Raw genomic sequence first — 23,504 nt, forward strand, 5'->3', positions numbered from 1 at the left:
TTATCTGGCAACGCAACGGTTTTATCTTTGTGTATAACCATATATATCTTATATATAGATATGCAACTCAGTGGTGCGTAACGATGTTTGAAGGCTAACAGCGTAGCTATGGCTGTATGCATTGACTTCAAACTTGGCACAGCAAAACAACTTTATTTTTAATATATTTTTTTGGTTTTTGTTTAAATAAAACTTTCTTCGTTTTCAAGTTGACGTATGGATTGCTTGTGATGACGTCACATTCTCGTTCCGCATGGACTGCTTTATGGAGATTCTGGCGATTGAAAACAAATCACAGTCACAGAGGGTACCTCTAAATACCCATTGTCAGGCATTGTCGGGCATTGTCAGGCATTGTCGGGCATTGTCGGATTTTTGGGGGGTTGTGGAGCATTTTCAGGGGTTGTCGAACATTTTCAGGGGTTTCAGGTATTGTAGAGTAGGCTAACTGCTTTCAGGCATTGTTGGGAATTTCTAGGCATTGTGTAGGATTTCCAGGCATTGTCGATCATTATCAGTGGTTTACAGGCTTGTGAGGCATTGTCGAACATTTTCAGGCATTATCGAACATATTCAGGGGTTGTCGAGCATTTTCAGGGGTTGTCAGGCATTGTAGAGTAGCTACTTTCAGGCATTGTTGGGAATTTCCAGGCATTGTCTAGGATTTCCAGGCATTGTCGATCAATATCAGTGTTTGACAGGTTTGGTAGTCATTATGGAACATTTTCAGGAATTGTCGAACATTTTCAGGGATTGTCGAGCATTTTCAGGGGTTGTCAGGCATTGTAGAGTAGCTACTTTCAGACATTTGTTGGGAATTTCCAGGCATTGTCTAAGATTTCCAGGCATTGTCGATCAATATCAGTGTTTGACAGGTTTGGTAGTCATTATGGAACATTTTCAGGGATTGTCGAGCATTTTCAGGGGTTGTCAGGCATTGTAGAGTAGCTACTTTCAGACATTTGTTGGGAATTTCCAGGCATTGTCTAAGACTTCCAGGCATTGTCGATCAATATCAGTGTCACAATCAATGTGCAAAGCCTCGCGTCGGGCTGCTTTGCGTCTTGACAGAATGTGCTGTTTTCATTATGGAATTCTTGAGCCGTATGTTATTATCGGTCAATGACCAGTAGTAACCTCTAATTGTGAAGTCGTTGTTCTGCAACGTAATTCTAGATTATTCTGTATCTGGAACGTTCTGTTGTTTTCACAATTGCCAATATCGTTTGTCATGATGTCACAAGGTTGTTTACGAATGGACCTCTGATTACGAAATCGTTATTATGTAAGAATCTTCTTGCGAACGTGACATTCTTTAGACTTCTATAAGCTTCTGCTTGTTGACATTTATTGCAACTTGACAGAACAATGTGACGTTACGTAACCTTCTCGATGTTACTGGACTGAACAACCAACTATAAATAGTGGTGTAGTTTGTGTAATGTTTATTCTGAGATTATGATTATTATGGTGATTATTATGAGTTGATTATGAGAGTTGTGCTATGAGTTGTGGATTGGTAGTTGATGCAGAAATTAGAGTTATTTGAGAAGCCGTTCGTTAAAGTTCTTCAAGAAGTCAGATTATCATTTCGCTAGTAGAATTATTCGACATTTAATTGACTGCTTTTCGGTTGACCCATCAAACTACGTCATTGAATCTTTCCAAGTCTTTTTCCTGGTAAGAGATAGAAAGAAATCGTGACATTCAGTGTTTGACAGGTTTGGTAGTCATTATGGAACATTTTTAGGCATTGTCGAGCATTTTCAGAGATTGTCGAGCATTTTCAGGGGTTGTCAGGCATTGTAGAGTAGCTACTTTCAGGCATTGTTGGGAATTTCCAGGCATTGTTTAGGATTTCCAGGCATTGTTGATCATTATTAGTGGTTGACGGGTTTGTCAGGCATTGTCGAACATTTTCAGGGGTTGTCTAGCATTGACAATGCCTGGAAATCCTAGACAATGCCTTGAAATTACCGACAATGCCTGACAATCCCTGAAAATGCTCGACAACCCCTGAAAATGTTCGACAATCCCTGAAAATGTTCGACAATGCCTGAAAATGTTCCATAATGACTACCAAACCTGTCAACCACTGATATTGATCGACATTGCCTGGAAATCCTAGACAATGCCTGGAAATTCCCAACAATGCCTGAAAGTAGCTACTCTACAATGCCTGACAACCCCTGAAAATGCTCGACAACCCTTGAATTGACTTCAAAATGAAGTGCATCAGCGGTTTCTTAACATATCCGCGCTAAATTGCAATATGTTAGGGGGACCAACTAGGTCTCTAAATAGCACAAACAACATTCAGTTTTAATCTCTATCTTAACCGCTTTTTTTAGAAAATTGTCGGTGTTCAAAGTAACCCCGTATTCGGGGTTACTTTGAACAGACGTGAACTGTTTACGTTTGTTCAAATTTGGCTGTATATGAGGTTACTTTAAACGCATTGAAAGTTTTTAAAAAACCTTTTTGATATCGGTACCGTAGTATATTGACAAGAAGCAACATATTTCACTGAGGAGAACATATTTACACGAACTGGTACACGAATTGGCAATAGCAATTATGATGCTACAGGAAAACAAGAAATGGGACTCAAAACAGTTCATATTAGCATCGGTTTTGCAACTACTTTCCCCACATGTATTCTAAGTCAGGAAATCGAAGAATATTTCTGTTATTGAGAGGAATGGCTTTGGGCTGTACTTTGACAACATCATTCCACTCATAGAGCATCTCATCTTTGGTTTGGGGCCATCTCCATCCATTTCGATTGCACTCTGTTAATGTCGATACCACCGCTCCTTTGCTCTCAACACTTGTCACTTTACCGGGAAACTGTTGCTCTTCGTATTCTGGAATTCATTCCCTGGAATGACATTGATCTTCTTTCTTCTCTTCTTTGGTCTGTCCTCATCCACACCCACATCATTCTGAGCACTCTAAGAACTGCATCTGACACTCTGCGAGCTGTGTCGGTACCGGTACTGGCATCGCCATTTTCATTCAAATCATAGTCTGGAAGCCGATCCAACAGTTTTTGCGGATAGAAAGGATGAATACCGCATTTTCGAAATCCACTTTTGACGTTCAAAGTAACCCCAGAATACTGTTCAAAGTAACCCCATCTGGCATATGACCCAAGCATTCCAAAACTACTACAAAAAAACTCGATCTGCATATTGATATAACTTGCTTATGACTTGCCCTGCAATTGATAAGAAGGTCTTTCCCAAAAGCGTTAAAACCACTCAGACACACAATGAAGTATTCTTACCATGCCAAAACTGATTATTTCCCTCAAAATCGAGGTTGAAAGCAAAATAGTCTCAAAGCAGCAATCTTCTGTTTTTTCGAACAGAAAGGGTTTTCAGAAATAGTTTACCATACACTATTTACAAACTGACTGCTAAACAGAAAAATAAAATAAGCGAAGATACGTTTTTAGGTAAACATGCAATGAACAAACAAAATAAAAAAAAATGTTCAAAGTTACCCTGGCGTTCAAAGTAGCCCCGGTTTACGGGTGCCTAACAACCCCGTCAACCACTGATAATGTTCGACAATGCCTGGAAATCCTAGACAATGCTTGAAAGTAGCTACTCTACAATGCCTGACAACCCCTGAAAATTTCCGACAATGCCTAACAAAAAGGCTGTCAACCATTGATAAGTAAGTAAAGACCTTTTTTGGAGCTGTAGTTCCAGGACAAGCTGAAGTTTTATTCAATTAATTTACTGAGTGTTACCAAAATGAAAGTTACTGCTGGCTACCGAAAGCTGTGCTACAGCATTTGGTAGCCTAGTTATGGTGTGTACCAAACATTAAAATTGTCTTGGTTTGGCGGTTGGATCCGTGATGCTAATGAAGCTGTCTCAGCAGGGGGGAGGATGCCCCCTGCCCTCAAATTTTCTCTGAATGGGGAGCAATGGTGCCCTTTTAAGGTCATGTAAGCTACTGCAAATAGCCAAATTATAGGGCCTATAGCCTACAGTAGGCCCACACAAATTATCCCGTGGACACATTTTATACTTTGCAGCAGATTGTGATGCTATGAATGTGAAATTTACCTTTCGTTTCTTGTTCAAGCTATTGCAATTATTCATCTGTCTCACATTTCGACTTTCATGGCTAATAGCGGGAAAACGAATGAGTTGCCCAGCATTATCGCTATATCTCATCCTAAAACTCTCGTCCTAAAATTGTTCCGGCGCCCCTCTATCTCAGGTTTGTAAACTGCCTACAACAAGCTTTAATGAGTCACTGGAAATAAGCTTAAATGAAAGTTCCAACGATCATGAAACAGAAGTTGCATAACCTACGTGAAGAAAGATTATTGTCTTGATTTTTCATAGTAGGCTATTCTGTGAAAACTTGAAATATACGCCAAACAAAATATTCCAAAGGAGCTCAAAAGCCACCATCCTCGCCAAGCCCAAACCGTACAATAATAGCCTACCACAGATACGCTAGCCAAGCTGGCAACCTTGATTGTTGATTGTGTCCCTAAAGTCAGTCGAGCGAGACGATAATTCCACGATTGCTGAGTTGCATATCTATAATGTAAGATATCTATGGTATAACTAGTATGTATCTGTGAATTTAAAGTCGTAAACACCACTACAATACTGCATTCTTTGTGAAATAATGGAGTGTTAATACTTTAACCTAATGTGTTCTTTGCATTATTTTTTAAACAAATCTGGTTATAAAATAAAAACACTGTGCGGAACACCATGTATGCATTGGCCTTGTGGATTAACGCGCACTGCAAATTTTGCTTGTGATTTGTGAGATATCACAAATCACAAGTCAAGAGATATCACATGTCATGCTGGGGGGCCCGGCAGCAACTTTCCAAAAGGTACCATTAAAAAATCTCCTTTGAAGCTTGTTTGGTAATTACAGAAGAAAAAAGAGCAATAGCAGTAGTGGGAATCAAACCCACGTCAATGAAATGACTAGCCTATCACCGCCCTAACCCTCTGCGCCAAGTCAGCCGATGCCAAACCGATGACTTAATTTAACTATGATTTGCGTTTTTCTTTTGTTTCTCAAAGGGGATTTTTAATGGTACCTTTTGGAAAGTTGCGGCCCGGCACAGGGCCTCTGAGAGAAATTTTCACTAGGGGTACGAAGAGTCATTCCGGGCCCCCCTCTCACTCCGGACCCCTTTTGTCTTGGGCAAAACGCGTGATGTTTGCTTAGGCGTATTGCACACCATACAACATTTTACTGCAGAATTAGACATCTATGCGCAATAACAAGCATCAGGCTTCAATAAAACTATTATTTACTATTATTTAGTGTTTTGTGTTGTGCATATCATGTGATCTGTCCCCCGCCAATTTGTGCATCCTGCATTGAATTCGTGTGTCAGTTGTTGATGGTGCTATTGAGAAGTGTCGCTTGTACAGCTTTAATTAAAATTTTCAAATTCATTTATTTATTTCTCTTAGATGTACCCAGCAAACATTGATTGCTGGGCCAGCGTTGGCTATATGCTGGGTATGTTGGCACAAGGCTGGCAATTTTGTCCAACATGTTGCCAACATTGCCAACATTACGCCAACAATTTCAATACTTCCTATTATGCATTCAAAAAGGTCTTAAAGATTTTATTTCAGGTTTACTTGTTTTAAACTTTAAAAATACTAACACAAACCTATTTTCAAGTGGTATTGCTTCAAAACACAGTTGTGTGATTGGCTAACATCGGTCAGAAGCATTGCCAGCGTTGTGCCAATTCATAACAATTTCGGTGTTTTCTTTAAAATTATGCAAATGTATACCATCATTTTGCTACAATTTTAGATTTTAATAATAGGCTATCAATGTTGTTATTGTTTTTATAATACCGTACAAGTATACTATGAATATTTAAGACCAGCGTTGGTCAGAAGTGTAGCCAACGGTTTGCCAACAAAGTAGTTTCATTTCAGTTTGTTTATGCCAAACGAAGCAGAAGTCTAGAAAAAGGTAGGAGCAACAGAAACGCGAACGTGATTCCGGGCTTGACACTGAAACAGTTTAAGTTTCTATTTGCCCTACGCGTTTCCACAAAATAAACAATTGCAATGTCGGCTATATGCTGGATGTGAGGGCACAAGATTGGCAATTATGTCCGCCCCGATAGCTTAATTGGTTAGCGCGTCACTTCTGGAACGAAGAAGCTTCAAGATCAAGCGGCGCTGGTTCGACTCTCGAGGTGTGCGCTTGAGCAACGCACGTTAAGGACTGCTCTCCATTCAGCGGCATCTAATGGATGGAATAGTTCCCCGGCAACAAGACTTCAACAATCGGAAACTTCACTCTGTCAATCTCGGTGACCGGGTCTGCGTCAGTGATTCAAAGCCTCTACAAGTATGCGAAACTGCCAGGATTAAGCTCTGCAAGAAGCTTTCCCAGTCCGAGGATAAAAATTCAATCAATCAATCAATCAAACATGTTGCCAACAATACGCCATCAATTTCAATAGCTTATTTCTTATTATGCGTTCAAAAAGGTCTAAAAGATTTTATTTCAGGTTTATTTGTTTTAATCTTTAAAATTACTAACACAAACCTCTTTTCATGTGGTATTGCTTCAAAACACAGTTGTGTGGTTGGCTAACATCGGTCAGAAGCATAGCCAGCGTTGTGCCAATTCATAACAATTTCGGTGTTTTCTTTAAAATTATGCAAATGTATACCATCATTTTGCTACAATTTTAAATTTTTATAATAGGCTATCAATGTTGTTATTGTTTTTATAATACCGTACAAGTATACTATGAATATTTAAGACCAGCGTTGGTCAGAAGTGTAGCCAACGGTTTGCCAACAAAATAGTTTCATTTCAGTTTGTTTATGCCAAACGAAGCAGAAGTCTAGAAAAAGGTAGGAGCAACAGAAACGCGAACGTGATTCCATGCTTGATACTGAAACAGTTTAAGTTTCCATTTGCCCTACGCGTTTCCACAAAATAAACAATTGCAATGTCGGCTATATGCTGGATGTGAGGGCACAAGATTGGCAATTATGTCCAACATGTTGCCAACAATACGCCATCAATTTCAATAACTTATTTCTTATTTTGTGTTCAAAAAGGTCTAAAAGATTTTATTTCAGGCTTATTTGTTTAAATCTTTAAAATTACTAACGCAAACCTCTTTTCATGTGGTATTTCTTCAAAACACAGTTGTGTGGTTGGCTAACATCGGTCAGAAGCATTGCCCGCATTGTGCCAATTCATAACAATTTCGGTGTTTTCTTTAAAATTATGCAAATGTATACCATCATTTTGCTACAATTTTGCATTTTTATAATAGGCTATCAATGCTGTTATTGTTTTTATAATACCGTACAAGTAGGCTATACTATGAATATTTAAGACCAGGGTTGGTCAGAAGTGTAGCCAACAGTTTGCCAAGTTTGTTTATGCCAAACGGAGCAGAGGTCTAGAAAAAGGCAGGAGCAACAAAACACGAACGCGATTACGTGCTTGATACCCAAACAGTTTAAAGTTTCCATTAGCCCGACACGTTTCTACAAAATAAACAATTGCAACGTTGGCTACTTCATTTCAGTTTCACTTGATTTATTTTTTGAAAATATTAATAGCCAACAATAAAATGATTCTTTAACGAAATGACTCATGTGGTTTAGCGGAGAAACACAGTTTCTTTAGCATACCGCATTCTTGTACCAACAACGCCATGATAAAAATCGTTTGTTCATTTTCAATTGCTTCAGATAATTTAGTGCAATAAATGTCTTGTGATTCAGAGGGCACTTCCAGAAAGTTTAGGCTTTGGCGCCTCCAATACCCAACTAGCATAATCCGTTCGTTTTACATTGATTCAACGTCTGCAGACGTTGGTAAGGTAACTAACAAGCGATAAACTTAAAAACGTGGTTGCTAATTCAAGTTGCCAGGTCTTCATTTTTTTCTTGTGTTCAACAAAAGCTTTTTTAATTTTCAAGTTTAACTGTACTAAAATGTGTTGTAATATTTTTGAAAACATTTTTTCAGGACTAACCGCAAAATTTGCGTGCAGTTCAAGAAAATTTAAAACAACTTGTAAGCTTAATCGAATTCACTTGTTGATGTTTGGTAGCGCTCGACACAGCACAGCAGCATGATTGTGGTGATCATTGAGTTGCGGCTGCACTGCCGCCGCTCTGCTGACCTGTCTGCAGACGCTGAATCAATGTAAAAAAATCGATTGATGCGCTATCACTTATTGATTGTGTTCTGAGAGCAGTCTCGCTCACTGTCTGATTTTGACCACGTGGATGAGATTTTCGTGTAGCCAACAAAGGGGCGTCTTTACTTTAAATCTAGCAAAGCTTGCACAATAGGCCAGCTTCAGGAGCAGTCATGTTGCGTCGAAATCTCTCCTCAATTTCTTGAAGCGAGATTTCACAAAACGATCGCTACTTTTACTTTCAACGATCCGGCGAATCGTTTTTTCTTCTCCCGTGGTGCATAGAACAATACTGCAGGCACAATAATTGTTGTGAAAACTCCATTATGACGTCACTACTTAAACTTTGACTGGGCAATATGACGCATTGAAGTGAAATAGGCAACAAAGCTTTAGAATGCGGCGATGTGTTATATCAACGTGAGGAGATGCAATTTAGCAGAAGAAATTGTTTTTTTTTGATGAAGGAAGACAAAGGCCATGACTTAATCCTTTGCTAAAGGGATTATGACGTCACTCGATTCACTTCGACTGTTCAAACATGGCGGTTGTGTGCAATACACAATTACGTGGAGAGCCGAAAGCACAATGCTTATGTGAACAGCGCTAAGAGGAATTTTCGCTTCTTGCATCGAAAATATAAAAAATCGAATTCAATTGAGATATTATGGCCGAAAGAAGTTTTAGAAATGATCAAAATGAAACAATAGGAATGACTTACGACACTGTGTATGAAAACCTGGTAAGTGAAAGTCTTTTATTCATTGAACCTGAAATAATTGTGTAAAGTCGTTTTTGTCACTAGGCTACGTTTACACAATTTAAAGAAAGTTATAAAACTCAATTTAGAGAAAGTTATAAAACTCAATGACCAACGGAAAACTTTCATATGAAATATTCTCGTGACGAATTTAGTGCCAGTGCTCATAGATGAGTGCTAAGAAAATATCAGCAAAGTAACAGAGCTTGTGATGTCCCACAACATGTGTAGGGTTTTACTCAATCTTTGATTTTGCTGCTCCGGCAGTGTTTGCCTGACTGCTTGAATGTGTTTGTATTTTTATGTCGTGTGGATAGGTCTGTGATGGTTGTAGAGTATTTGCAAATGTAGCTTTCATTGCCGTCAACTGAATAATAATAATAATAATAACATGTTTTATTTTGCGCCCATTGCGACAACATAGCCTACAGTAGCCTACACTGCGACCTACATACGCAACACAACAGACGACTGGAATCCCAAAATAAACTTTAAACGTTGGCTGTCATTTGTAACAGTCGAAAATTTCTGTAACAAGTGCTGAAGCTTTTTAATATGATGGATGAAACCCCTGTCATTACATTCGATTTACATTTTGCAGGTGGCAAATTTAAGTCAAGTTGTTGGCAAAAATGCAAGCGATTGTATCAGTGGACTTATTCCAACTATTATTATCGAACACAACACAGTTCAAGTCATGTCGAGAACAAAGAAAGAAAAAAAAAACATGGTAAAGTCTAAGCACTCGTTTGATTGTTTAAAAAAGAATCTGAAAAAGGTTGTTCTTGGTGACTACGGATAAATGTTTCTACTATGACTAAATGATTATGTCATAACTATGCCATTTTGCTCATTTTATTAATCTATGATGTAATTGTGAAATATATTGAGTAATGTATAAAAATGTTTTAGTGGTGTACTCGCATTGATGTGAACAACGAACATGGTGGTTAGTAGGCTATGTCGGCATTTATATACTGATTTAACACTTCTTTTTTTACTTTCATGATTAGACATGGTGATGGCGCACGACAAAGCTGCTGCCATGCAGCAAATTGAGGAAGAGTTTCAGAGTGATGTCGAAATTGGAAGGACAGGCAAGGTGGCCGAAAACGGCAAAAACTAACTTTTGGTGAGCTTGTTATATGTTTGAAAGACAACAGCGAATGTGTTGCTTTAGTTGTTGAATAACTACTGTACACGCAATTAGAATGTATTGGAACTTGATTATCGCTCTGCGTGGCGCAGAATCGAATGATAAGTTTTTTGTCACGCACGTTGGAGAAAGGGATATTACATTGATATTGCAGATTGTCAATTAACTTCGTATTATCCTGGACGACAACTGATCAAAATCCTACACTGTTGCCAAACAGCCCTTTTGAATTAGATATTTTTGTTTCATTTGCAGGAATTCAGAATGATAAAGATACATAAGAAAAAGCTGATGATGTGCAATGAATCTCCATCTATCAATACGATTTGATGTGGCTTGTTTCTAATAAATGTGAAAATATACGAAGCTCGACTGTTGCTTTGCTTTGTCACAAAGGGAGTAGTGTTGCTTATAAATCCGTTTTGCTGCTGTTCTTTTGCCCAAGGATTAGCTAGGTTCAACAATAAACTTTTGGTGATGAGCGAGGTTTAGGTACAGAGACGTTTGGCAAATGTAGATGCCAATGCAATTCAGATGTTTTATGCACCAGCTTGCTTAGCGTGGCCAACCTTGGTCAAAGCGCGGGCAGCACAATAGTCAATAGGTCAGATGAAGCAGCGTCATGGTGCATAAAAGTCAACCAGAATTTAGGCGCCGGATGAAGCAAAATGGTGCACAAGCCATCTTGCCAACGTTGGCCAGATACAGATGCCAACGTTGGCAAGATGAAGCAAAATGGTGCATAAAACATTTTGCCAACGTTGGCAAGATACAAAAACCAACGTTGGCAAGATGCAGAAGTCGACGTTGGCTAGATGCAGACGCCAACGGTGGCAAGATGAAGATGCCAACGCTGGCCAGATGCATCCAAATGGTGCATAAAACATTTTGCCAACGTTGGCAAGATGCAGAAGCCAATGTTGGCAACATGCAGAAGCCAACGTTGGCTAGATGCAGAAGCCAACGTTGGCAAGATGCAGAAGCCAGCGTTGGCAAGATGCATAATCCAATGTTGGCAAGATGCAGAAGCCAACGGTGGCAAGGTGCAGAGGCCAACGCTGGTCAGATGCATCCAAATGGTGCATAAAACATCTTGCCAACGTTGGCGTCTGCATCTTGCCAATGCTGCGGCCAACTTCTTGCCAATGTTGCCCCAACAATCAATGTTTACTGGGTAGCTTATAATTATTCCTGATGAGGACATTATGCGGTGTTGAACTCGTTGGATATACAGTAGTAGCTTTTTCTTTTTTTGTGTGTTTAATAAAAAATGTTAAATTCGTTAACGTTACTGAGTGTTATACGTTAGATATCTGGTACAACAAGCAGTGGCGCCGGAAGCGGGGGGCAGGGGGGGGGCAATGGTGCCCTTTTAAAGTCATGTAAGCTACTGCACATTTTGCAATATAACAATTTCTGCTATTCGCTTTTAGCCTAATTATAATCTTTCATTTTTGATTCAAAATAATGTTTACGGCACAAAGTTTTGCAACACAGTAAGTTACAGGCCTTAAAACTCGTTTTTTTCTGGCAGCCATCGTGGCCTACCGGGAGCTCCTTCTCGGCGGCCAAATCTGCGTGCTTGGAGACCAAAACACAAAATAAAAATAACGATAGCACAAGTAAATAGAATTAAACTTGCAACAATGCTAAAATGATCACTTAGCGATGTTGAAGTCTGGGCCTGGGCGACGTCCTATACAATAGAATCGTTGCACCACGCAATAACTGCTTAATCGGGATTGTAATCCAGTACTGCGGGACCATCTAACGACACTCGCACGAGTGTCTCCAATGTGGCTGATTTTAAAAAAGTTTGTCACTCCCCTAGAATTCTTTTTAGCAACGAAAAACAACGTTCGACATGTGTTGACGATGACGACAAGGTAATAAAATAAGTATTTCAATGATGTGAAGGACATTACTAAAAGAAGCATAATTTTTGCAAAATATGATTCAAAAATGTTTTCCCCTGGGATGTCAACTAACCTTGTTTTCCTTTTTAACAACGATTCAATGTCCGACAACATCGAATCGACATAAAAACGACAATATTGCCAGCCGATGTAAATTAGCACTTCGTATTAAGACTTTGTTAAAATAAACGTCGGAAATTACAAATAAGGCTGATGATCGCAGATGGATATATTCCATCAATAACAAATATTCCCTCACAATGCAACAGTGGCGATTATGACGCGCTGACCTAATTTTGCGTCACTCTTTGATACTACATATTTTCCACAGTTCATCCACGATCATTCTATTGCGAAATTAAATAATTGGCTACAAGAGACCGGCTGCCAAACTTGGCCGATTGAGAAGGTAGCACCGGCGGTCATTCAAGCACTACTTAGCGGCCATGGCCGCAGGCTGCTTTAAAGCTTGACAGTCGGTTACATCATGATAACATAGCATGATGCCCTTCTTTGTATACCGGACACATGTAGGCTAAAATTACTCAATACATAGTAAGCTAATAGATTAGCATTATCGCGATGTCTTTAAACTTGAACAAAAATTGGCCTTTTATTAAACAAAAGTGCCCTTTTTTCGTAATTTTGCCACCCGCCAGTCAAAAATCGTTCCGGCGCCCCTGACAACAAGTCAAGCTCTCTACCAAGGTTCAAACATAACATCTTGTTAAAACACAATCAAATTAATCGTCTGACCAATAACCTTTCTTCGTTAACTTTTGAAATCACCACATGCCTAGCAGAAGTAAACGAAGGCATTTTTTTTACTCCAGCTGCGCTCCTGCTCTGAAAGTATTCACTCCGGCTTCTGCTCTGAAATTCATTTTGAAGTGAAATAATAATAATAATAATAATAACAATATTTATATAGCGCCACATCCACAGTCAAACTATGCTCCTGGGCGCTGTACATGACAATGGTGATAATTAATACGGTACATTCAGTCATAATGTTCATTGAAATAGAACGTTTTCAAGCGAGCTTTGAATTCATTTAATTTTCAGCTTCTTTCACACAAATAGGCAAACAGTTCCAGCAACTGGCTGCAACAACTGGGAAGGTACGATTTCCATATTGTGTCTTACATGAAGGGTTGCACAAGAGCAATTGATGCTGAGAACGCAAAGTTCTGGCAGGTTTATAATGAACAAGCAAAGTGTCCAGATAGTTCGGAGCAAAACCATGGAAAACTTTATAAATTAATAGACATATTTTGAAGCGAATACGATACAATACTGGAAGCCAATGCAGGGATTTTAGTATAGGAGTGATATGCTCACGTTTACGTGTTAAAGTAATTAGCCGAGCAGCAGCATTCTGAACTCTTTGAAGACGCAAAATAGTACAATGTGGAATGTTATTTAACAATGAATTTGAATAATCAAGCCTGGATGTCACAAGTGCATGAGTTAAAGTTTTACAAGCATCAACATTAATAAACTGTCTGATGGAACCAATATTTCTATAATGAAAAAAGCAAGATTTAACAGTGGAACTGACAAAGTTTTCTAAACACAAATGTTGATTTAATGTTACACCAAGCAATTTAATTGAGTTAGAAGAAGAAAGATTGATATTACTCAGTAGGGTGGGCCGTCGGAAACAGATCGCTTAGCAACTCGAGTTTCTTAGGAGGTTTGTCGAGTAAATGGCGAAATCGAAAACCATTTTTTAATTGAACGCCAGGAAGACGGCGCACAACTGGGACCTAATCGGTAAATCACCCCATTCCAGGGATATTGACAGGGTTGCCATAACGTCCTTATTTCTAAGATTTGTCCTTATTTTGAAGAACTCTATCTTAGAAAATATTACTGTCCTTATTGCTAGGAAATGTCCTTCTTTTTGACTTGAGTCCTTATTTTGTCTTATTTTCAACAATTAGTGAATAAACTTAGTGGAATGACAGCCAAATCCCTACTACAGTAAAAGTAAACCTAGACCTGAGTTGTCTTGAGATGCACAAAGTATTTTTTTACGAACAATGAGTTGCTGGAACACATTGTTTCTGGCAAACAATATGGCATGTGATATATAATGGCTCGTATAAATGCTGAGGTTTGTTCAAAAACGTTTGTTTTACTTTGTATGAAAATTTAATTTTTCTGTTGTCCTTATTTTGGGGTTCATGTCGATGGCAACCCTAGATATTGCAGTGGCGTATATTCAGAGTTTGTGTGCCGCACACCCATCAAACATGGTTGATTCATCAATCATCATACAGTTAAACATGCAAGTAGGCTACTTGGTAGCCTATATAAATGGTGAAGGCAGGGTATACAAGTAGCCTAAGTACTTGGTAGCCTATATAAAAGGTGATGGCAGGGTATACAAGTAAGTAGGCTTCTTGGTAGCCTATATAAAAGGTGAAGGTTTGGTATGCAAGTAAGTAGGCTACTTGGTGATGATGAAGGCGTATACAAGTACGATAGCCTAAGATGATGAAGGCGTATACAAGTACGGTAGCCTAAGTACTTGGTAGCCTACATAAAAGGTGATGGCAGGGTATGCAAGTAAGTAGGCTACTTGGTAGCCTATATAAAAGGTGAAGGCATGGTATGAGCATTGCAGGTAAGGTAGATATAAAAGTGAAGGCAAGGTAATATGGACTACTCACAGTACTCAGGTATCAGGTATATATTAGTGCTCAGAGAAGGCAAACAGGTAGGGTATTGGCCTACTGACTGAAGCAAGTATAATTGGGTAAAGCCCTTACATTGAATGGCATAACTGGCTATCGTCAAAAATCAATCGAAGACCACTACGTGATGCTGAAATACCCAGGAGGTGAATATATCGACCACGTTTCCATTCAAGGGCGTTCAACTGGAAACAACATTGCCAAAACGATGTTGGCTGCTCTTGAAGTCAAGGGAATTGACGTGAAAGGCATTCAGGTCGTTGGCTGCGACGGAACTGCCGTCAATACAGGTAAGCACACAGGAGCCATCACCAGCATTGAGCAACATATCGGGAGTGCGGTACAATGGTCGATTTGCCAGTTTCACCTCAACGAACTCCCGCTTCGGCATCTCTTCGGCGAGTTGGACGGGAAATCATCAGGACCGCAAACCTTCAAAGGATTTATCGGCCGTGTCGTCGCTAATGATAAGTACAAAATGGGAGAATTTGCAGTCGTCGAGTTCGAGAAGATAAAATCCAACCTGACAGAAGTCGATGAGGTGATGGATATTAGCGGCGATCAAAAGTATCTGCTCGATATCGTGTTGGTCATCGAGGGAAGTCTGCCTCCAGAAAGCATTCGATTCCGTGATCCAGGAAAACAGGGTCATGCACGATGGCTTACTCTCGCTTCAAGGATATGCCGACTTTATATCTCGGAGCCAGAACCAACAGAGGCGCTGATAGAAATGACGAAGTACATCGTTAAAGTTTACGCTCCCATGTGGTTTACTATCAAGCGAAACAATAAGATTCACTTCGCTGCTCGGTCTTTCCTTCGGTTGGTTAAGCTGACTCGCTATCTGACAGGCCAATTAAAAAAAGTCGTCGACAGTTGCCTACAGACAAACGCCTTCGCTGCGCATCCGGAGAATGTAGTGTTGGCTCTTCTGCATGACGAGTCTAAGCCAATGCGTAAGCTCGCAGTTCATCGGATCCAGAAAGCAAGGGACGATTACACGGGTGGGATACGTCGTTTCGAAATTCCCAAAATAAACTTTGAGTACACAGACTTGACAACAAACTCGTTGCTCCGGTGGAGCGAGCAGAAGCTCACTGAGCCACCAATTTTACGCGATTTCAGCATCCAACAGCTCACAGAGCTTTTCGTCGAGACCGATTTTCCTACATCGATTGACAGTTTTCCGTGCTGCACACAAGCAGTTGAGCGCGCAATCAAACTCGTCACCGAAGTGAGCGATGAAGTCATCGGCCATGACCGCAGACATGAACTCATTCTGACGCGAACTGCTGCTCGCTCACAGCGTTCACGTTTTGAGTCAAAGAAAGATTACGTTCTGTGATTGTTTTTGACTGTGTTTACGTCGTTTTGTGTATTTTTTACTTTTTTAATTACCGCACTTTTTTTTTTTTTTTGGAAAAAAAAAACGTTTTTTATTGTATTTAGGTGATATTGATTTTTTTGTGCGGCGTCTTCCCGCCGCCCGATCTAAAAAAAATTTTTAGATTAATTGTTTGTGACCTAAGCCTCCTATCTGAGCCGAGTTGCTAAGTGATTTGACAAAAAAAGTGCATTGACGGCCCACCCTATTACTCAGGGTAAGGGTCATGTCATTAAACTTTGAAATACACCGTTTCGGAGAAAATACAATAAACTCACATTTTTCTTGATTCAATTTCAACATATTATAAGACATCCAATTTGAGATATCAACCATACATTTTTGGAATTTTGACTTAATACAACACAATGAATCTTCATCAGTAACACGCAAATACAATTGTAGCCTATATCATCAGCATATGAGTGGTATGAAAGCCCATGTCGCTTTATGATGTCAAACAGAGGTTTTATGTAGAGGCAAAACAGGACAGGGCCGAGAACAGAACCTTGAGCAACTCCAGAAGAAAGAAATGTTGAAGAAGACATTGAGTTGTCAATTGCTACAGATTGAGTTCGATCATAAAGATAAGAAGAGAACCAGTCAAGTGCCATTCCTGTAATGCCAAAATCTGATTTGAGACGATTTAGAAGAATTTTGTGATCAATGGTATCAAAAGCAGCTGATAGATCAAGAGAAAGTAGAACAACGCTGTCATTACAGTCAAGTACGGTAGCAATATCATTATCGATTTTTAGTAAAGCTGTTTCTGTGGAGTGATGTTGACGATAAGCAGATTGATTGATATCAAATAAATTTTGCACGTTTAAGAAATCATTTAACTGTCTGCCAACTACTTTTTCCAATATTTTTGACACAAAAGATAAATTGGACACAGGGCGATAGTTCTTGAACTCTTCTTTGTCTAGACTAGGCTTTTTTAAGTGTGGACGAACAATGGCATGTTTAAGTTTTGGGGGAACAAGACCACTTGTCAAGGATTTGTTTACGATGGAGGTCAGAATAGACAGAAAAGATGATGAATGCTTTTTGAGGAGCGCATGAGGGTAGGCTACTGGATCCAGTTCACAAGATGCAGATGATAATGCAGTTAAAATGTTAAGAATTTCAGTCTTGTCCGTTTCAAAAAAACTAGAAAATGAAAAATCAATGTGATTATTGTTACAAGGATCTGCTGACTGAGTTCCTCCAGTTATATGGTCAAGACATGGAAGAGTATTCCTAATTAAACTAATTTTGTTTGAAAAGTATTGGTTAAATGATTCAGCAATTTCTTGAGCAGACTTTCCAGTTGGATGAACACTTCTGTTATCTTTGCCCATCAATGTTTTAGAAAATTTGAAGAATTGTTTTGGAGTTTTGCTTTCACTGATTTGCTTAAGATAGTAATTTTTCTTGGCCTTAAGTACTAACATGTTCACATATTTGCATTGTTTTTTGTAAATATCTCGATGATTAGATAATTTAGTTTTTCTCCATTTGTGTTCAAGCTTTTTTCGAATTTGTTTTTCTTTCTTGAGTTCCATAGTAAACCAGAGAGATTTTGTTCTGAGTGTGAGCGATTGGGAGCAGATGGGAGCATGATCATTAGAAATAGATTTAAGAGTTGAATTATACAATTTTACAAGTTCTTCACAAGAACAGTTCAATTTTAAAGATTGAAAAGCAAGACAGACATCAGAAGCAAAATCTATATCAATAATGTTCTTCCACTTGCGAAATTTTACTTGCTTCTTGGGACGAGGTGGTTTGTATAGATTTGTTTTTAATATTAATGCAAAATGGTCAGAAGAGAAAATACCCTGAACATTGGTCAGACATGGATCAATGACTAGTGGTTTATCAACAACAATGTTTGTATGACAACGCACTAACATGAAGTCTAGTGTGTGACCTTTTGCATGAGTTGGATCATTGATCAATTGTTTCAAACCAAATGTAGATGAAATATTGTTAAATTGCACAACATCCACTGAACCAATATTATCAAGATGCAAATTTATATCTCCAGTAACAATAATTTCATTATTACATAAAGACAATTGTTCCAAATAGTTAAACCACTCATTAAAAAATATGCTTGTTTTAAATCCATTCTTTATGGAGGGAGGAGGTCGATAAATTACACAAATTAATACTGGAATATTACCATGCTTTGAAATACATTCCATATGTTCAAACTGAGAAAACTGATAGCTAGCAAAAATTTGACTCTTGTCAAGTTTGGCAGAGACATTGTACAAGAAACCTACACCACCACCACGCTTTCCTTGAGATCTGGGAACATGCAAAATGTCATAACCTTTAGCAGTGATGTTACTTAACACATGACCATCAATTGAACTTCCTAACCAAGTTTCAGTCAGGGCACACACATCAATTTTAGAGTCAAAAATAAAGTCAGTTAAGGAAAGTGATTTATTATTGATTGATCTTATATTTAAACATCCAATAATTAAGAGGGAGTGAAATTTACTAGAAGTGGGAAAACGTTGGACTGGAATTAGATTAGTTAAGTTCAAGTCACTTTGTTTTCGATGAGAAGTTATAGGCCTACCAGATGACTTTGTGCATACAACTGAAATTGGTCTTCTGAAACACTTTCCTGCTTTCTTTCCTCTCCTGGTTAGCTTAATCCTGTTGATTTTCAATTTTAATAACTCATTCCAAGCTGTTTTCTCTAAACTGTACTTTCCACTTGTTAGATTTTTTTACTTGTAACAAACTGCATCCTGAATAAGTATACTGCTGCTTTCTTGATTTTAATTTTCCATGCTCAAGGTCTGCTGCAGCCATAAGATAGCGCAAAAACAGAAACCAAAAGTTAAGTCCAAGAAATCCATAGGATTTTTCAGAGCAGCTTCATAAACTTTAACATTTTAAACCACACTACATTACATTATTTAATTCCTTAAACCTTATTCAAATAGAATAAATAAGAGTGAAACTACCTTTTTCAAATAGTTTTTAAAAAACACAAAAAGCCCAAAAATACCAGAGCTGTAAAAAAAAACTAGTGGGTTGGGCTGTTGGGCTTTTTAAAAAAGGCTTTGGCTTTTTAAAAAAAGCTTTGGCTTTTTAAAAAAAGCTTTGGCTTTTCTCAAACCTGCTTTTGCTACACTATGCCCTCCTCCCCCCCTCCCGGACAGGAGAATAACCGACTTTTATGATTCAATTTAGGGTGCTTTTAACAAAACATTTTTGCATGTAAAGCATTAAATCACCACTTGGGCCCCTAATTTGCACGCAATGCATTCAATTACCTTTCCGGGCTCTTTTTCTACATTACGGGCCCTCCCTAGGACTAAAGACCAACAACTTTTATGCTTGAATTTAGTCGTTTAGGATGGTTCTTTTTGTGCGTAAACTATAAAATCACAATTTCGGGCCCCCCAGCAATCACAGTCCTGGGCCCTCAAGGGTACGCCGTACCTCCCTCTCATCGGCCTTGGCCCGGCAGCAACATCTGCACCGGGGCCCGGCAGGGCTCTTGGTGGCCCTACATACAGTAGTAGAGAAGTTCATTGTTTATTAGCAAAAAAGGCATTGATCTTCAGCTGTTTCGGTTTTAACACGGATTTCTCTACCACATAGCGTTCAGCATTTGCTAAATAATGTAGGATTTGCTCGCAATCGTCGTGACTTTGGAAGTATCGGTATAGTTGTCTGATTGACTTCAGGGCTTCTACAACGTACAACTGTTGCTTTGAGTTGTTTAAAGGTCAGCTGTTTGTAGAGCTGCTTTTTACACGTGATAGTTTTTCACGCGGGAAAAAAGTTATGGTAATTCAGTTAATTAAAGTCCCTGCTGCAAACGACGTAGCAAAATAAAGGAAAGACATTTTGCAAGCAGCAGCTCTAACTGGATTAAAAGACTGACCGTTTGTGGTAAAGGTGATGGCTTAAAGTGACGTTTTAAACGAACAAAAGACGTCTGGGGACCAATAAAGGGTGCTGTTACATGCGAATTGACGTTATAGGCGATGCTGTTGTAGCCGAACTACAATGTACGTAAAAGATAGGAATTCTGCAGGGACCGAGCGAAATGTGACGTAATAGGCGATATGACGTTATAAACGAAACAGTTATAGGCGAATTCTACCGTATTTCAATCTCTTTTTTGAACGTGGAACTGAAACTTCAGATGTTCAATGTTCATGTTTGGAATAGTTCACCGCATTGTATTAAAACTTGATGTGCAGTTAAAAACTTTACTTTCTCATGCAACTCATCCATCAAGCTTTTTTCCACGCCGATGTCCGGTAATCGTTAGGTGGTGGGTTCAAATCGTTTCGGTCCGGCCCGTTGGTTGAGCGTTCGGGGTGTGCGCTTAGGACTACTCTCCATTCAGCAACACTACAGTAAGTGGAAACATTAATTCATGGAAAACATGCGGAAACTTCAATCTGTCAATCTCGGTGATCGGGCCAGTGTCAAAAGCCTCACTTTACAAGTATGAGAAAGTATCAGGAAAAACCTATCAGAGACTTTGTCAATCCGAGAAGATACAAGCAGTGGCCAAGTGGTTAGCGCGTTGGGCTCGCAGTCGAGAGCCTGCATGTTCGACTCCAGCCACCCGCACTTGCTGTTGTTTCTCTGGGCAAGAAACTTTACGATAATTGCCCCTACCAGTAGGGTGTTTTTAATTTTCTCATATCGTAAGTTTGATTTGTACAGGGCACCAGGTTGTTACAATTGGGAAGAAAACAATGTCTTTCAAATTTCAAGAAATTATTTCAACATTCACAACTTGCGCAAGGAGGTTGAAAAATTTGCAAAATCAATAAAACAAGCAACCAAATAACCAGCTTTATTCAGTTGGCTACTTTTAATATGCACGACGCATTTTAGGCACGTTTATAGGATAACAAAGCAAATATAGCAACAATGCAACTATTCCTCTAACAACCTTTACACCGTGTTTCACCCATAACCGAGATGATCAGAAGCAGTGGCGTATTTAGAAAGCTTATTAGGGGGGGGGGGGCAATGCATTGTGTCAGTTAGCCGTGTTGCGGTCCAGAATTGCCAAAAATACCGTCATATGATATTTGAACGGTTGTAACTGATCAGAAACAGCAGGATCGTCCAGAGATGTGCTGAAGTTTGCTTGATCTATATTTAGCCAGAAGTCGCGGAACCGAGCGAATAAGTCGATGACTGGGGACTTAGAAACAGAATCTACCAGAGAGAAAACTTTTTCAAGGACAATCTCCGACATGTGATGTCGACAGGCTAAATTCAAGAGTTGTTTCTTGAAAGAAGCTTCGATCAAAACACAGACTCCGCTCTGCCAGCCAGTGTCGAAACACATTGCACGTACAAGATCCGCTATGCCCTAACTATATATTTCGGAGACCACTGCTTCAGCTTCGACGATTGATTTTCCCGATTCTAGTTTTGGTACAGCCAGAAGTTTGGTAACGTCTTTGCCAGACACTAAAATTGGCAAACGGTCTACTTTGATGTGATTGTATTTCTCATAATCACCCATGATCTTCCCATCCCAATGTATGGTCAGTGGGGTGCAAGGGTCAAAAGCCTCCCTTATTTCGTCCGACAGCTTTTGGCGATAGATCTGGCGAGCTTTGTGAATTGAACTTGGGCTAATCATCAGATCATCGGTTGGATGGAGCAATTGCTTGGACACCGCCAGTGCATTTAAAATATGAACGGCCTTCCTCGAGGTAGTATTGGTCCTGTCCAATGCTGCTGCTATCTCGGGGGTTACTACAGCAATTTTACCTCGTCGGAATTTCGTCAGACAGCTTGCAGCACTGGACCCAGGCTGTTCGGAGCACGTCGATCCACCAGCTGATGGATGACGCCCATCTCCAGACTTGTAAACTGAAATAAATGCAACAGCACAACAGACTTGACAGCAGTGCTTCCACTTTTACATAGCTAGATTATCACTTGTATTACCACATTTGTCCTCAGATTACCACATTTTTTACTGTGATTTTCTTTCCGATCTTAACCGTATTTCGACTTACTTTTACATCCGGGACTAGGTTTTACATTAACAAAGTGGCTATTTTTACCCATTTTTTGCCATGGTTACAATCAGGTGTTGCCAGAGTTAGGAAGGGTTAAGGTAAGAATTAGACTTAGGAATAAGGTTAGGGTTTTGATCTTTTTTCCTAGAACTAAAAAAAAATTCCAAAATGCAAGTTTTTGTTTTCAAGAGCTTTAAACTTTTCTCAAATTAGGACAGAATTCCTTATCTAGCAACACTATTATTTGGTTACATCATTTACACTATATAATGTAAATTAAGGTCTAAAACAACTACTTAATTTATTAACAGTACAGTTTATTAGCAGTTATTAAAACGACCAAAATAAGTAAGCAATGTACTGTACTTGACACCGCAGCTAGAATCTGAACGACATCTTGACTATGAGTATGGTCACCCTACGTTCGCAGTCAGGACGCATTCCAAAATCAAACCGAAAACAGCGGAGCATGCTAATAGTCGCATGCTATTAGTATTATAAATATTTTTTTGCATATCTGTTCGATTTCGGAAGACAACAGTTTAAATGCTCTGGTATTTATTGATAGTATTTTATGTCAAATTTTCAAAGTTTATAATTTCCACATTTTGGCAACATTTCCACACAAAATTTCCATATTACCACTAAATTACCACAAATTTTTCATTACCACATTTTTACCACAAGCATGATGAAAATTCCACTATTGTGGTAATTACCACAAAAGTGGAAGCGCTGCTTGACAGTGTAATTTTTGTAGTTTTACGAGGTGTTGCAATTGTGACGTAACAATGCTTTATTTGTTTTGTGACGTAGCCTACAAGTACCGGTAATTGCTTATATTCCGCTGCTAGATTATAAGCTTAACAACCTATACTTTAGCTTCCTTGCGCAAGTAGTAAATGTCGATGGATTTCAACAAAAATTTGCCAAAAGGATTTTTTTACCGAAAGGAAATGAACACCACCCTGTAGGCCTACATTAATATTAACAATGGTTAGAATTTTGCGTATTACGCTAAAAACACCCTACCTACCAGTGATCGATTTCGAGTAATGGGTAGTACCAAATTTAAGTCATAAGTAGAGTAGACAACCGGAAACAGACATTGCCGTCGGCTGCAGCGTGGGTCAGGTGTACGTCGGAAGGCGTACACCGATGCATAGCGCTCAAGTCCGCTTTCCGCAATGCAGGATAAAGATATGAAAAACAAACAAACCAACAAATCTTACAGCACTGTTTCTTCTTGTTTTCACTCACGGCGAACTAAAGAATATTATTTATTTATATTATTATTTAGTTCGCCGTGTTTCACTATAAAACATTTGGAGGATATTTCTTGCTGAAAGTCGTATCTACTAAGAAA

General features: G+C 39.0%; 1 long non-coding RNA gene across 2 annotated transcripts; it reads left to right on the plus strand.

Annotated features, from left to right (window-relative positions):
* Positions 1-8,876: 8,876 nt before the first annotated feature.
* On the plus strand, positions 8,877-10,480 carry LOC145776923 (uncharacterized). Of its 2 annotated transcripts, XR_014290290.1 has the most exons (4): positions 8,877-8,942; positions 9,562-9,690; positions 9,974-10,092; positions 10,372-10,480. It is a non-coding gene; the product is annotated as an uncharacterized LOC145776923 (long non-coding RNA). The 2 variants fall into 2 exon arrangements; XR_014290289.1 differs by lacking the exon at positions 8,877-8,942 and having other exon boundaries at positions 9,360-9,690.
* The last annotated feature ends 13,024 nt before the right edge of the window (positions 10,481-23,504 follow it).

The sequence above is a fragment of the Aplidium turbinatum genome, chromosome 9 (assembly GCF_918807975.1).
Source record: "Aplidium turbinatum chromosome 9, kaAplTurb1.1, whole genome shotgun sequence".
In the NCBI taxonomy this organism is placed as follows: domain Eukaryota; kingdom Metazoa; phylum Chordata; class Ascidiacea; order Aplousobranchia; family Polyclinidae; genus Aplidium; species Aplidium turbinatum.